At 54.5% G+C, this 12,534-nt stretch overlaps 1 non-coding gene and 2 pseudogenes across 1 annotated transcript; all 3 read right to left on the bottom strand.

The window, feature by feature from the left end:
* Positions 1-5,867: 5,867 nt before the first annotated feature.
* Positions 5,868-6,016, bottom strand: LOC118242793 (annotated as a pseudogene).
* Positions 6,017-6,230: 214 nt separating this feature from the next.
* On the bottom strand, positions 6,231-6,346 carry LOC118242799. Its single transcript, XR_004777045.1, has one exon. It is a non-coding gene; the product is annotated as a U5 spliceosomal RNA (small nuclear RNA).
* A 413-nt stretch (positions 6,347-6,759) lies between these two features.
* LOC118242782 lies at positions 6,760-6,938 on the bottom strand (annotated as a pseudogene).
* Between the last annotated feature and the right edge of the window lie 5,596 nt (positions 6,939-12,534).

Genomic DNA, 12,534 nt, shown 5'->3' with positions numbered 1-12,534 from the left:
GGCAGCCTCTTTCGTCCTGGGAGGTCCTCCCCCTGCTGGCCGGTTTGAGTACGGCGTCCTCCTGTCGATGGGATGAGCTGGGGCTTAAAATAAAATTAAAAAACACCCTAAAATTCTAAAAATCAAATAAAACAATAAAAGAGACCAAGGGATCACATGCGGTAACGGAGGACAAGCCTCCCGAAACTGCACCTAGGATCACCCTTGGTCTCGCTAAAAGCTATAAAAAAGCCCAAGCGCAGCAATTCTCGTCAGCATAAAATCCGTGTGAATCCGTCGTAAAATCCAATTGATAAGAACAGATTTTTTTTTTTTTTTAAAATACAACATACATTAAAATTCAACACTTTTAAGAAAGTAGGACATTAAAATACCACGACCCCCCGTGTACCAATTACACGGGGGGCATATACATAAAAGTCCGTATAAAAAAGTCCATGGTAAAATGTCCATAAAAGATCGCTCCTCGGCCCGGCTGCGCCTGGGCAACCGAGTAAAACAACTAAAACTGTTAAAACGGCCGCTCAATAAAAGACAGACAGACCTAAAAGACTAAGGTGCCACCATGGTAGAACTAAAACAATGTCTAAGTTAAAACGTATGCCTAATGTTAGTTAAAACAGGGTAAAACACACAACAATAAAAACCCACTCTAAAACAATAAGTGCTTAAAACAATGTTAATTTTGTTAGTAAAGTGCTTTTCGTATACAAAAAACCAAACAAAAACACACACTTATTAGTTAAAACAGACATACAATTCTATCTAATACAAAGTTTTAATCTATCTAAGCTACCATGGTGGCTAAAAACCAATAAAACACGGTGGTCCGTTGGGACCACCGGATGGAGCAGAGTCTCAGCTAAATATAAAACCGTTTGAAACTAAAACCCTATATAGACGCCGGGGGGCCTACAGCTCGAAGAGGCCCTTCCACCTCTCCTTCGCCGCGTGGTAGCCCCACCGGATGACGTCATGCTCCATCCTGAATCTCAGATCGCCACGTACCTTTTGTATCAACCCCCAGGTGTCCAGGCGCGTCCCTTTTCGGATGAGGCTGGTCCTCGCATTCCAAAGATGTTTTTTGGTGATGCTCACCAGCTCCCACATCCGGGGCGCGAAGGATGGCCTGGTATCCTGGGGCCACCCCCATGTGACCTTATTATAGGTCAATTGAAACTGCGGGTCTAATGTCCTGCACAGGTCGGCTACTTTACCCCAGACATCCCGCGCATACCCACAGTCCCAAAACACATGCCGAAGAGTTTCCTCCTCGGCACAGCTGGGCCTCGGGCAGCGAGGGTGCCTGGTGAGCCCGTGCCTGTACAGGACATCCCTGACTGGCAACTTCCCATGTATGCAGCGCCAATTCAGGTCCTGCAGCCGGTTGTCTAGACCTTTGGGCTGTACTCTGGACCATGTGTCCTCCTCCAGGCCCACAACTGCGCGAGTCCCCCGTGCCTCAAGCACAGTCTTATACAGTAACCTGTGCTTGGCAAGGGACTCGGGCCGCAGACCCGCCGGAAGCGACTTGCTCCACCGTACCATATGGTCAAAGTGCTCCGGCAGCGTCTCGGCCTTGGGGCCGGAGTTAGACCACGTGCGCACAACCTTACGTAATGGCCAGGACAGCCACAACCGAATAAAATACTGATGGGGGTGCTCGAGGGGAGCAGCTAACCGGGCACAGAGCTGTGCAAAGAACAGGCAGTCCAACTTGAGAGGGAAGTCAGGGACATCCCTCCCACCCTTGTCCTTTCCCAGGTACATAACTTCCCTCCTCACATACTCATACTTGCCCCCCCAGACGAGATTAAAAACGTCCTTTGTCAAGCCCCGCCGCATCGAGCGGGGCATTGGGTATACATGAGCCAAGTAGAGCAGTGAGGGAAGCACATCAGCCTTCAATGCTAGTACCTTCCCTAGGAAGGACAGGGACCTGGACTTCCACAGCCCCAACTTTTTCCGGGCAAGAGCTAATCGCTCTGCCCAGTTTACCCGGGCAGCCCCTTCAGAAGTGAAGTGGACCCCCAATATCTTCAGGGGTCCATCGCTGAGGGCAAGCCCACCAGCGATGTCCCTCCTGTGCCTCCAGCAGCCGAAGTACTTGGCAACCGACTTGCCGAGGTTTAACGCGGCACCGGAAGCCTTCTCCGAACGACCGCACCATGTCCAAGGCGTGCCTGAGTGACTGGTCCGAGCACACGAACAACGTAGTGTCGTCCGCATACTGGGCCAGCTTTACCACAGCACCTCCGCCCCCCGGGAGGGGGAGACCGTCTATTTCCGGGTGGGCCCTTATGGCGGCCGCAAGTGGCTCTATATAGAGCGCGTAGAGCAGGGGAGAAAGAGGACACCCCTGTCTCACTCCACTCACTTGCGGGACCAGTTCGCTGAGGTGACCGTTGATGGAGACACGGCTTCCCACCCCAGCGTACAACGTCTGAAACCACCTCATGAAGAAGGGCCCAAACCCTAGCTTAATCAACACCCTCTCCAGGAAGCGGTGGTCCACCCGGTCGAACGCCTTCTCCTGGTCTAAGCTCACTAGCGCCAGAGGGACATTTCTGTCCTCTACCCAGGAGATGGCATCCCTGATCAAATGGAGGTTCCAGGTAGCCGATCTCCCTGGGACCCCGCAGGTCTGGTCGCCGTGAACCAAGAGTGACATGGCTTTTTTCAGTCGTTCGGTCAGGGCCTTTGCGAAGATTTTTACATCTACGCAAAGCATGGTCAGGGGCCTCCAATTAGGCGAGATCCTGTAGGATCGCCCTTCTTATACAATAAGGAGAGTGCCCCGGACCGCATGCTCTCAGTGAGCAAACCCTGCCGGTGCACAGTCCTCGGCTACCTCCACGATCTCCGGCCCTAGGACAGTCCCAGAATGTGGAGTAAAACTCCACAGGGAGTCCATCCAGGCCAGGGACCTTACGCCGGTTCATTTTGCCAAGTACCCCCGTTAACTCTGCCAGAGTAAAGGGGGCCTCTAAGCTGTCCCGGGCGGTGCTCGGAAGGCAAACCTTAAGATGTTTTATAAACTGCTCCCCTACTTCAAAGTTAGTGGTCCTTTTGTTAAAAAGTTTATTATAAAATTCTTTTGCAACCTCCATCATCCGGGCCGGGTCCGAACAGGTGTGGCCTTCCGAGTCTCTGAGCGATGTAAAACATCGCTCTTCACGAGCCTGCCGGACCCTTTGAAAAAACGACGCGGTGCAGCGCTCATCCTCCTCTGCCTGCTGCATCCTGGCATGAAACAGGAGGGCTGCCGCGGACCTCTCGTGCAGAACCCTGAGTTCGTCTTTAAGGGCCTGCACTCTAACGAGGTCCAGCTCCCCTCCGTTATTCCGATCAGCGTATTCTCTTTTTAGTTGCCTCTCCACATCCCGGACTCGACCCAGCCTTTCGGCCTTGCGCCGGCGACAGTAGTGGGTTGTCAGAGCACGGGTCCACTCTTTCACGTGCTCCCACCATGCCGCGGGAGAGACATAACCATCCTTACAGCCTCGCCAGGCTGCAAAGTGGTCTCGGAACAGAGATAGGAACTCTGCTTCCTCCAAGACCTGCACGTTAAGCTTCCAATAACCCCTGCCCACTGCAGGCGCGTTAATGGAAGCACTGGCCTCCAACACCAAATGGTCAGAGTACCAGCGTGGGGTCAAGGAGGCTGTTTTAAAAGTCACGGAGGGTGACGCCAAGATATAATCTAAACGGCTTGTTGCCCCTCGACTGTTATGCCAGGTGTGGCCCGGATCTCTGGGGTTGCATTTTTTAAAAGCGTCAGAGAGACTGAAATCGCTCAGCAGCTTTTGAAAATGCTTCCGGCTGACATCCGCTCTCCCTTCCAAGAAGACATTAAAATCACCTGCCAAAAAAAGGTGTCTATGTGTGACACAGGACGGGACCAGTGCGTCAAAAAATGCAATTCGGGACGAGGCCTCTACCGGAGCGTAGGCACAAAGTACCCGAAGGTGTTGGCCTCTCCAGGTGGCGTCCACCCCCATCGCCCTTCCCGGCACGATGTCGAAGGCGCTCACCTTCTCGAAAGTGGGGTCCCCCAGCAGGATCCCCACCCCCGAAGAGCGGACGCCACCCACGCTCCAGTAGGCTTTACCTTTTTTCCATTGATGAGCGAACATAGCCTCGTCCCTCCGATCCCTCAGGTGAACCTCTTGCAAACAACAGATTGCTGAAGGGGACGATGCCAAACACTGGAACACTGCTGCTCTCTTTTCTGCGTTTTGCAGTCCTCTGACATTTGTTGTTAAAATAGTAAAATCTGCCATAATAAAGGAAGAGAGAAAGAGTCGGCTCGTTAAAACAGTAAAAAATCCCTAAGACTCTAAAACCGAGGAGTCCCCCCCCTCCAGTTTATCTCCAATATCCCCAATATAGGGAGTCTCGTTCGGAGACCCCTCCCTGCCGCCATAATGCAAGGGTGGCGAAAGTGTGTTCTCGTCCGGGCCACCCAGCTTGACAATCAGGGAGGGGTCTGTGGGCTTGGGGGACTCCTCTACAGGCGCCGCCATGGGGGAGCCCGCCTTCATCCTTTTGTCCTGTTCCTGCCAGGCTCGCTCCCTCTTCCTCTTGGCCTTGCCAGGAGGAGCAGGGGGTGCCCCTTTAGACCGAGGGGTCTGGCCCGGGGCCGGATCCTCCTCCCCCGCCGATGATGATGGTGTCCTAGGGGCAGTAGGGGGGGTAATGTTCTCCTTGATGTCTCCCGGGGGGGGATCTTCCTTATTTACCACCAGTCCCTCCCCCCCGGGATTACTGGGCTTTAGGGCCGCACTCCCACCCCCTGCCAGCACCGTGGCGTAGGAGCGTACCTGTCCGGGGCAGGAGCGCGCCAAATGTCCCTCCCCCCCGCAAGCCTTACACCGGCGGGGGTTCTTGCAGTCTTTTGCCTGATGGCCCGGCCCCAGGCAATTCCTACAGAAGTAGTCCTGACACCCCTCGGCCAGATGTCCGTATTGCTGGCACCCCCTGCAGAAGGCAGGCTGCCCCCTGAAGAACAGGTACCCCCGATTCCCCGCATACGTAAAATATGCAGGGGGGTACCTCTCCTGTCCCTCGCTGTTCCTTCCGAACTTCATAAGAAACTGGCGGCGCCCGTTCCATATCCCCAGCTCATCCCTCACCATCCTCTCGCTTGGGAGGACCTCCCCATACATAGACAAAAACCTGCGGACTTCGGCTGCCGAAACGTGGGGATTAAAAAAGTGGATGGTGACCATCCGCCGGTCGCCGTCCCACAAGGGCTCAAGAACAAAGTTCTTCCCGACCGGATGGCCACCCATCCCATCCCCCAGCTCCAGGACCCTCCTATAGATGGCGTCACTCGCAAAAGTCACGTCAAAAAACTTTTGGGCACCATTGCGCTGAGCGCAAATGAGTGCCCCGGGATCGAGCCCGAAACCGCCGAACAGGACCTCCCGTATGAAGAGGACCCGCTCCGTAAAGCAGGTCCCATCCTGCGGGTCCCTCCAGCGGAACCGGGCCGTATTGAGCAGGCCACTGCCTGCCCTCAGGCCCGGCTCCGCCAGGGAGGCCCTGCCGGCGGTCGGGGTCTTGGCCGGGGCCTCAGCAGCCTGCGCCGTGCTGCGAGGAGCCATCCCTGCCTCGGCTGTGGCCATTTCTGGCCGGTCCTGGAGCCGAGGAAGCGCCTGGTCCCCCACGCTGGCAGCCTCTCTGGTCCTGGGAGGTCCTCCCTCTGCTGGCCGAATTGAGTACGGCGTCCTCCTGTCGATGGGATGAGCTGGGGCTTAAAATAAAATTAAAAAACACCCTAAAACTCTAAAAATTAAATAAAATAATAAAAGAGACCAAGGGATCACATGCGGAAACGGAGGACAAGCCTCCCGAGTCTGCACATAAGATCACCCTTGGTCTCGCTAAAAGCTATAAAAAAGCCCAAGCGCAGCAATTCTCTCCAGCGTAAAATCCGTGTAAATCCGTGTAAAATCCAAACTGATAAGAACAGATACTACACTTGATCTTAGCCAAAAGGCCGAGAAGCGATAACCCGAAGAACGCGCCGGCCGGAGGACCGGCCCGACGGGCGCGGTGGGTTGCACCGTGGCGCGCGCGCGGGCAGACGAAAGTGTGCCCGAACCGACGGAAGGGACGGACCCCACCCACCAGGAGCTGCTCTGTGCTGTGCTGGGCTGTGCTGTGCTGGGCTGCTCTCTACTTCCACTCTCTCTCATTGAACTTTGACAACGTGTGTTGCGTGCAGCTCTGCAACAGCAAAGCTTTCAAAAAATCAATTGGACTCTTCGATATTCCTCTCCACGGAAATCTTTAGTAAAAGGCGAAAGATTTATGCGGGAATGAAGAGAAACCAGAGACATGGCCGCAAACGCCCGGGAACCCGACTACGTCTGACCAAAGCCTAGCGAGTTTGTTCGCGGTAGGAGGAGGCGGAGCCTGGAAGGCTAAGGCTATCTACGCTAGCTGGAGGCATCCGATGGAGGGAGGGGTGGTGCTGGTGGTGGAGCAGCAGCAGCAGCAGCAGCAGCAGCAGCAGCAGCAGCAGCAGCCTAAAGGCGAGAGAGAGATAGAGAAAAACACACACACACACACACACACACACACACACACACACACACACACACACAGTATTTGAAAAGAAAATGTGCACCAAAAAAAAAAAAAAAAAAAAAAAAAAAAAAAAGAACAAAAAAGGCGGGAAAACCGCAAAACCGCGGAAAGGGGTCCGTCCGTCCCGTTCTACTTGCGTTCTCTTTCTTTGACGCAGGATTAAGAAGGTGCACCGTTCCCGGAGGCACTGCAATACCAGGCCGATGCGTGGGGCGAACGGGGCAAGCCCCTGTTTCGCCTCCCTGTTCTAAAAATCCGTTTAATATGAAGTCCCCGTATAGGGGACGTATCAGATATTAAACTGATAAGAACAGATTTTTTTTTTTTTTTTAAAGATTTATTTAATTCAATAAATCAACATATACATACAATAAAACACATCTATAATAAAATACATCATACATAAAATTCAATATCATAAAAGTCCAGGACATAAAATACCACTACCCCCCGTGTACCAATTACACGGGGGGCCAATATATAAAAGTCCATATAAAATGTCCGTGGTAAAATGTCCTTAAAAGATCGCTTCTCGGCCCAGCTGCGCCTGGGCAACCGAGTAAAACAAACTAAGACTGTTAAAACGGCCGCTCAATAAAAGACAGAGATAAGAACAGACCTAAAAGACTAAGGTGCCACCATGGTAGAAATAAAACAATGTCTAAGTTAAAACGTACGCCTTATGTTAGTTAAAACAGGGTAAAACACACAACAATAAAAACCCACACTAAAACAATAAGTGCTTAAAACATTGTTAGTTTTGTTAATTAAGTGCTTTAAAAACCACACAAATCCACACTTATTAGTTAAAAAACAGACATACAATTCTATCGAATACAAAGTTTTAATCTATCTAAGCTACCATGGTGGCTAAAAACCAATAAAACACGGTGGTCCGTTGGGACCACCGGATGGAGCAGAGTCTCAGCTAAATATAAAACCGTTTGAAACTAAAACCCTATATAGACGCCGGGGGGCCTACAGCTCGAAGAGGCCCTTCCACCTCTCCTTCGCCGCGTGGTAGCCCCACCGGATGACGTCATGCTCCATCCTGAATCTCACATCACCACGTACCTTTTGTATCAACCCCCAGGTATCCAGGCGCGTCCCTTTTCGGATGAGGCTGGTCCTCGCATTCCAAAGATGTTTTTTGGTGATGCTCACCAGCTCCCACATCCGGGGCGCGAAGGATGGCCTGGTATCCTGGGGCCACCCCCATGTGACCTTATTATAGGTCAACTGAAACTGCGGGTCTAATGTCCTGCACAGGTCGGCTACTTTACCCCAGACATCCCGCGCATACCCACAGTCCCAAAACACATGCCGAAGAGTTTCCTCCTCGGCACAGTTGGGCCTTGGGCAGCGAGGGTGCCTGGTGAGCCCGTGCCTGTACAGGACATCCCTGACTGGCAACTTCCCATGTATGCAGCGCCAATTCAGGTCCTGCAGCCGGTTGTCTAGACCTTTGGGCTGTACTCTGGACCATGTGTCCTCCTCCAGGCCCACAACTGCGCGAGTCCCCCGTGCCTCAAGCACAGTCTTGTACAGTAACCTGTGCTTGGCAAGGGACTCGGGCCGCAGACCCGCCGGAAGCGACTTGCTCCACCGTACCATATGGTCAAAGTGCTCCGGCAGCGTCTCAGCCTTGGGGCCGGAGTTAGACCACGTGCGCACAACCTTACGTAATGGCCAGGACAGCCACAACCGAATAAAATACTGATGGGGGTGCTCGAGGGGAGCAGCTAACCGTGCACAGAGCTGTGCAAAGAACAGGCAGTCCAACTTGAGAGGGAAGTCAGGGACATCCCTCCCACCCTTGTCCTTTCCCAGGTACATAACTTCCCTCCTCACATACTCATACTTGCCCCCCCAGACGAGATTAAAAACGTCCTTTGTCAAGCCCCGCCGCATCGAGCGGGGCATTGGGTATACATGAAGCCAAGTAGAGCAGTGAGGGAAGCACATCGGCCTTCAATGCTAGTACCTTCCCTAGGAAGGACAGGGACCTGGACTTCCACAGCCCCAACTTTTTCCGGGCAAGAGCTAATCGCTCTGCCCAGTTTACCCGGGCAGCCCCTTCAGAAGTGAAGTGGACCCCCAATATCTTCAGGGGTCCATCGCTGAGGGCAAGCCCACCAGCGATGTCCCTCCTGTGCCTCCAGCAGCCGAAGTACTTGGCAACCGACTTGCCGAGGTTTAATGCGGCACCGGAAGCTTCTCCGAACGACCGCACCATGTCCAAGGCGTGCCATGAGCGACTGGTCCGAGCACACGAACAACGTAGTGTCGTCCGCGTACTGGGCCAGCTTTACCACAGCACCTCCGCCCCCCGGGAGGGGGAGACCGTCTATTTCCGGGTGGGCCCTTATGGCGGCCGCAAGCGGCTCTATATAGAGCGCGTAGAGCAGGGGAGAAAGAGGACACCCCTGTCTCACTCCACTCACTTGCGGGACCAGTTCGCTGAGGTGACCGTTGATGGAGACACGGCTTCCCACCCCAGCGTACAACGTCTGGAACCACCTCATGAAAAAGGGCCCAAACCCTAGCTTAATCAACACCCTCTCCAGGAAGCGGTGGTCCACCCGGTCGAACGCCTTCTCCTGGTCTAAGCTCACCAGCGCCAGAGGGACATTTCTGTCCTCTACCCAGGAGATGGCATCCCTGATCAAATGGAGGTTCCAGGTAGCCGATCTCCCTGGGACCCCGCAGGTCTGGTCGCCGTGAACCAAGAGTGACATGGCTTTTTTCAGTCGTTCGGTCAGGGCCTTTGCGAAGATTTTTACGTCTACGCAAAGCATGGTCAGGGGCCTCCAATTAGCGAGATCCGTAGGATCGCCCTTCTTATACAATAAGGAGAGTGCCCCGGACCGCATGCTCTCAGTGAGCAAACCCTGCCGGTGCACGTCCTCGGCTACCTCCACGATCTCCGGCCCTAGGACATCCCAGAATGTGGAGTAAAACTCCACAGGGAGTCCATCCAGGCCAGGGACCTTACGCCGGTTCATTTTGCCAAGTACCCCCGTTAACTCTGCCAGAGTAAAGGGGGCCTCTAAGCTGTCCCGGGCGGTGCTCGGAAGGCAAACCTTAAGATGTTTTATAAACTGCTCCCCTACTTCAAAGTTAGTGGTCCTTTTGTTAAAAAGTTTATTATAAAATTCTTTTGCAACCTCCATCATCCGGGCCGGGTCCGAACAGGTGTGGCCTTCCGAGTCTCTGAGCGATGTAAAACATCGCTCTTCACGAGCCTGCCGGACCCTTTGAAAAAACGACGCGGTGCAGCGCTCATCCTCCTCTGCCTGCTGCATCCTGGCATGAAACAGGAGGGCTGCCGCGGACCTCTCGTGCAGAACCCTGAGTTCGTCTTTAAGGGTCTGCACTCTAACGAGGTCCAGCTCCCCTCCGTTATTCCGAGCGACGTATTCTCTTTTTAGTTGCCTCTCCACATCCCGGACTCGACCCAGCCTTTCGGCCTTGCGCCGGCGGCAGTAGTGGGTTATCAGAGCACGGGTCCACTCTTTCACGTGCTCCCACCATGCCGCGGGAGAGGCATAACCATCCTTACAGCCTCGCCAGGCTGCAAAGTGGTCTCGGAACAGAGATAGGAACTCTGCTTCCTCCAAGACCTGCACGTTAAGCTTCCAATAACCCCTGCCCACTGCAGGCGCGTTAATGGAAGCACTGGCCTCTAACACCAAATGGTCAGAGTACCAGCGTGGGGTCAAGGAGGCTGTCTTAAAAGTCACGGAGGGTGACGCCAAGATATAATCTAAACGGCTTGTTGCCCCTCGACTGTTATGCCAGGTATGGCCCGGATCTCTGGGGTTGCACTTTTTAAAAGCGTCAGAGAGACTGAAATCGCTCAGCAGCTTTTGAAAATGCTTCCGGCTGACATCCGCTCTCCCTTCCAAGAAGACATTAAAATCACCTGCCAAAAAAAGGTGTCTATGTGTGACACAGGACGGGACCAGTGCGTCAAAAAATGCAATTCGGGACGAGGCCTCTACCGGAGCGTAGGCACAAAGTACCCGAAGGTGTTGGCCTCTCCAGGTGGCGTCCACCCCCATCGCCCTTCCCGGCACGATGTCGAAGGCGCTCACCTTCTCGAAAGTGGGGTCCCCCAGCAGGATCCCCACCCCCGAAGAGCGGACGCCACCCACGCTCCAGTAGGCTTTACCTTTTTTCCATTGATGAGCGAACATAGCCTCATCCCTCCGATCCCTCAGGTGAACCTCTTGCAAACAACAGATTGCTGAAGGGGACGATGCCAAACACTGGAACACTGCTGCTCTCTTTTCTGCGTTTTGCAGTCCTCTGACATTTGTTGTTAAAATAGTAAAATCTGCCATAATAAAGGAAGAGAGAAAGAGTCGGCTCGTTAAAACAGTAAAAAATCCCTAAGACTCTAAAACCGAGGAGTCCCCCCCCTCCAGTTTATCTCCAATATCCCCAATATAGGGAGTCTCGTTCGGAGACCCCTCCCTGCCGCCATAATGCAAGGGTGGCGAAAGTGTGTTCTCGTCCGGGCCACCCAGCTTGACAATCAGGGAGGGGTCTGTGGGCTTGGGGGACTCCTCTACAGGCGCCGCCATGGGGGAGCCCGCCTTCATCCTTTTGTCCTGTTCCTGCCAGGCTCGCTCCCTCTTCCTCTTGGCCTTGCCAGGAGGAGCAGGGGGTGCCCCTTTAGACCGAGGGGTCTGGCCCGGGGCCGGATCCTCCTCCCCCGCCGATGATGATGGTGTCCTAGGGGCAGTAGGGGGGGTAATGTTCTCCTTGATGTCTCCCGGGGGGGGATCTTCCTTATTTACCACCAGTCCCTCCCCCCCGGGATTACTGGGCTTCAGGGCCGCACTCCCACCCCCTGCCAGCACCGTGGCGTAGGAGCGTACCTGTCCGGGGCAGGAGCGCGCCAAATGTCCCTCCCCCCCGCAAGCCTTACACCGGCGGGGGTTCTTGCAGTCTTTTGTCTGATGGCCCGGCCCCAGGCAATTCCTACAGAAGTAGTCCTGACACCCCTCGGCCAGATGTCCGTATTGCTGGCACCCCCTGCAGAAGGCAGGCTGCCCCCTGAAGAACAGGTACCCCCGATTCCCCGCATACGTAAAATATGCGGGGGGGTACCTCTCCTGTCCCTCGCTGTTCCTTCCGAACTTCATAAGAAACTGGCGGCGCCCGTTCCATATCCCCAGCTCATCCCTCACCATCCTCTCGCTTGGGAGGACCTCCCCATACATAGACAAAAACCTGCGGACTTCGGCTGCCGAAACGTGGGGATTAAAAAAGTGGATGGTGACCATCCGCCGGTCACCGTCCCACAAGGGCTCAAGAACAAAGTTCTTCCCGACCGGATGGCCACCCATCCCATCCCCCAGCTCCAGGACCCTCCTATAGATGGCGTCACTCGCAAAAGTCACGTCAAAAAACTTTTGGGCACCATTGCGCTGAGCGCAAATGAGTGCCCCGGGATCGAGCCCGAAACCGCCGAACAGGACCTCCCGTATGAAGAGGACCCGCTCCGTAAAGCAGGTCCCATCCTGCGGGTCCCTCCAGCGGAACCGGGCCGTATTGAGCAGGCCGCTGCCTGCCCTCAGGCCCGGCTCCGCCAGGGAGGCCCTGCCGGCGGTCGGGGTCTTGGCCGGGGCCTCAGCAGCCTGCGCCGTGCTGCGAGGAGCCATCCCTGCCTCGGCTGTGGCCATTTCTGGCCGGTCCTGGAGCCGAGGAAGCGCCTGGTCCCCCACGCTGGCAGCCTCTCTGGTCCTGGGAGGTCCTCCCTCTGCTGGCCGAGTTGAGTACGGCGTCCTCCTGTCGATGGGATGAGCTGGGGCTTAAAATAAAATTAAAAAACACCCTAAAACTCTAAAAATCAAATAAAATAATAAAAGAGACCAAGGGATCACATGCGGAAACGGAGGACAAGCCTCCCGAGTCTGCACATAAGAT

This window comes from Electrophorus electricus, chromosome 16, assembly GCF_013358815.1.
Source record: "Electrophorus electricus isolate fEleEle1 chromosome 16, fEleEle1.pri, whole genome shotgun sequence".
Lineage (NCBI taxonomy): Eukaryota > Metazoa > Chordata > Actinopteri > Gymnotiformes > Gymnotidae > Electrophorus > Electrophorus electricus.
This window is presented reverse-complemented; position numbering and strand designations above follow the sequence as displayed.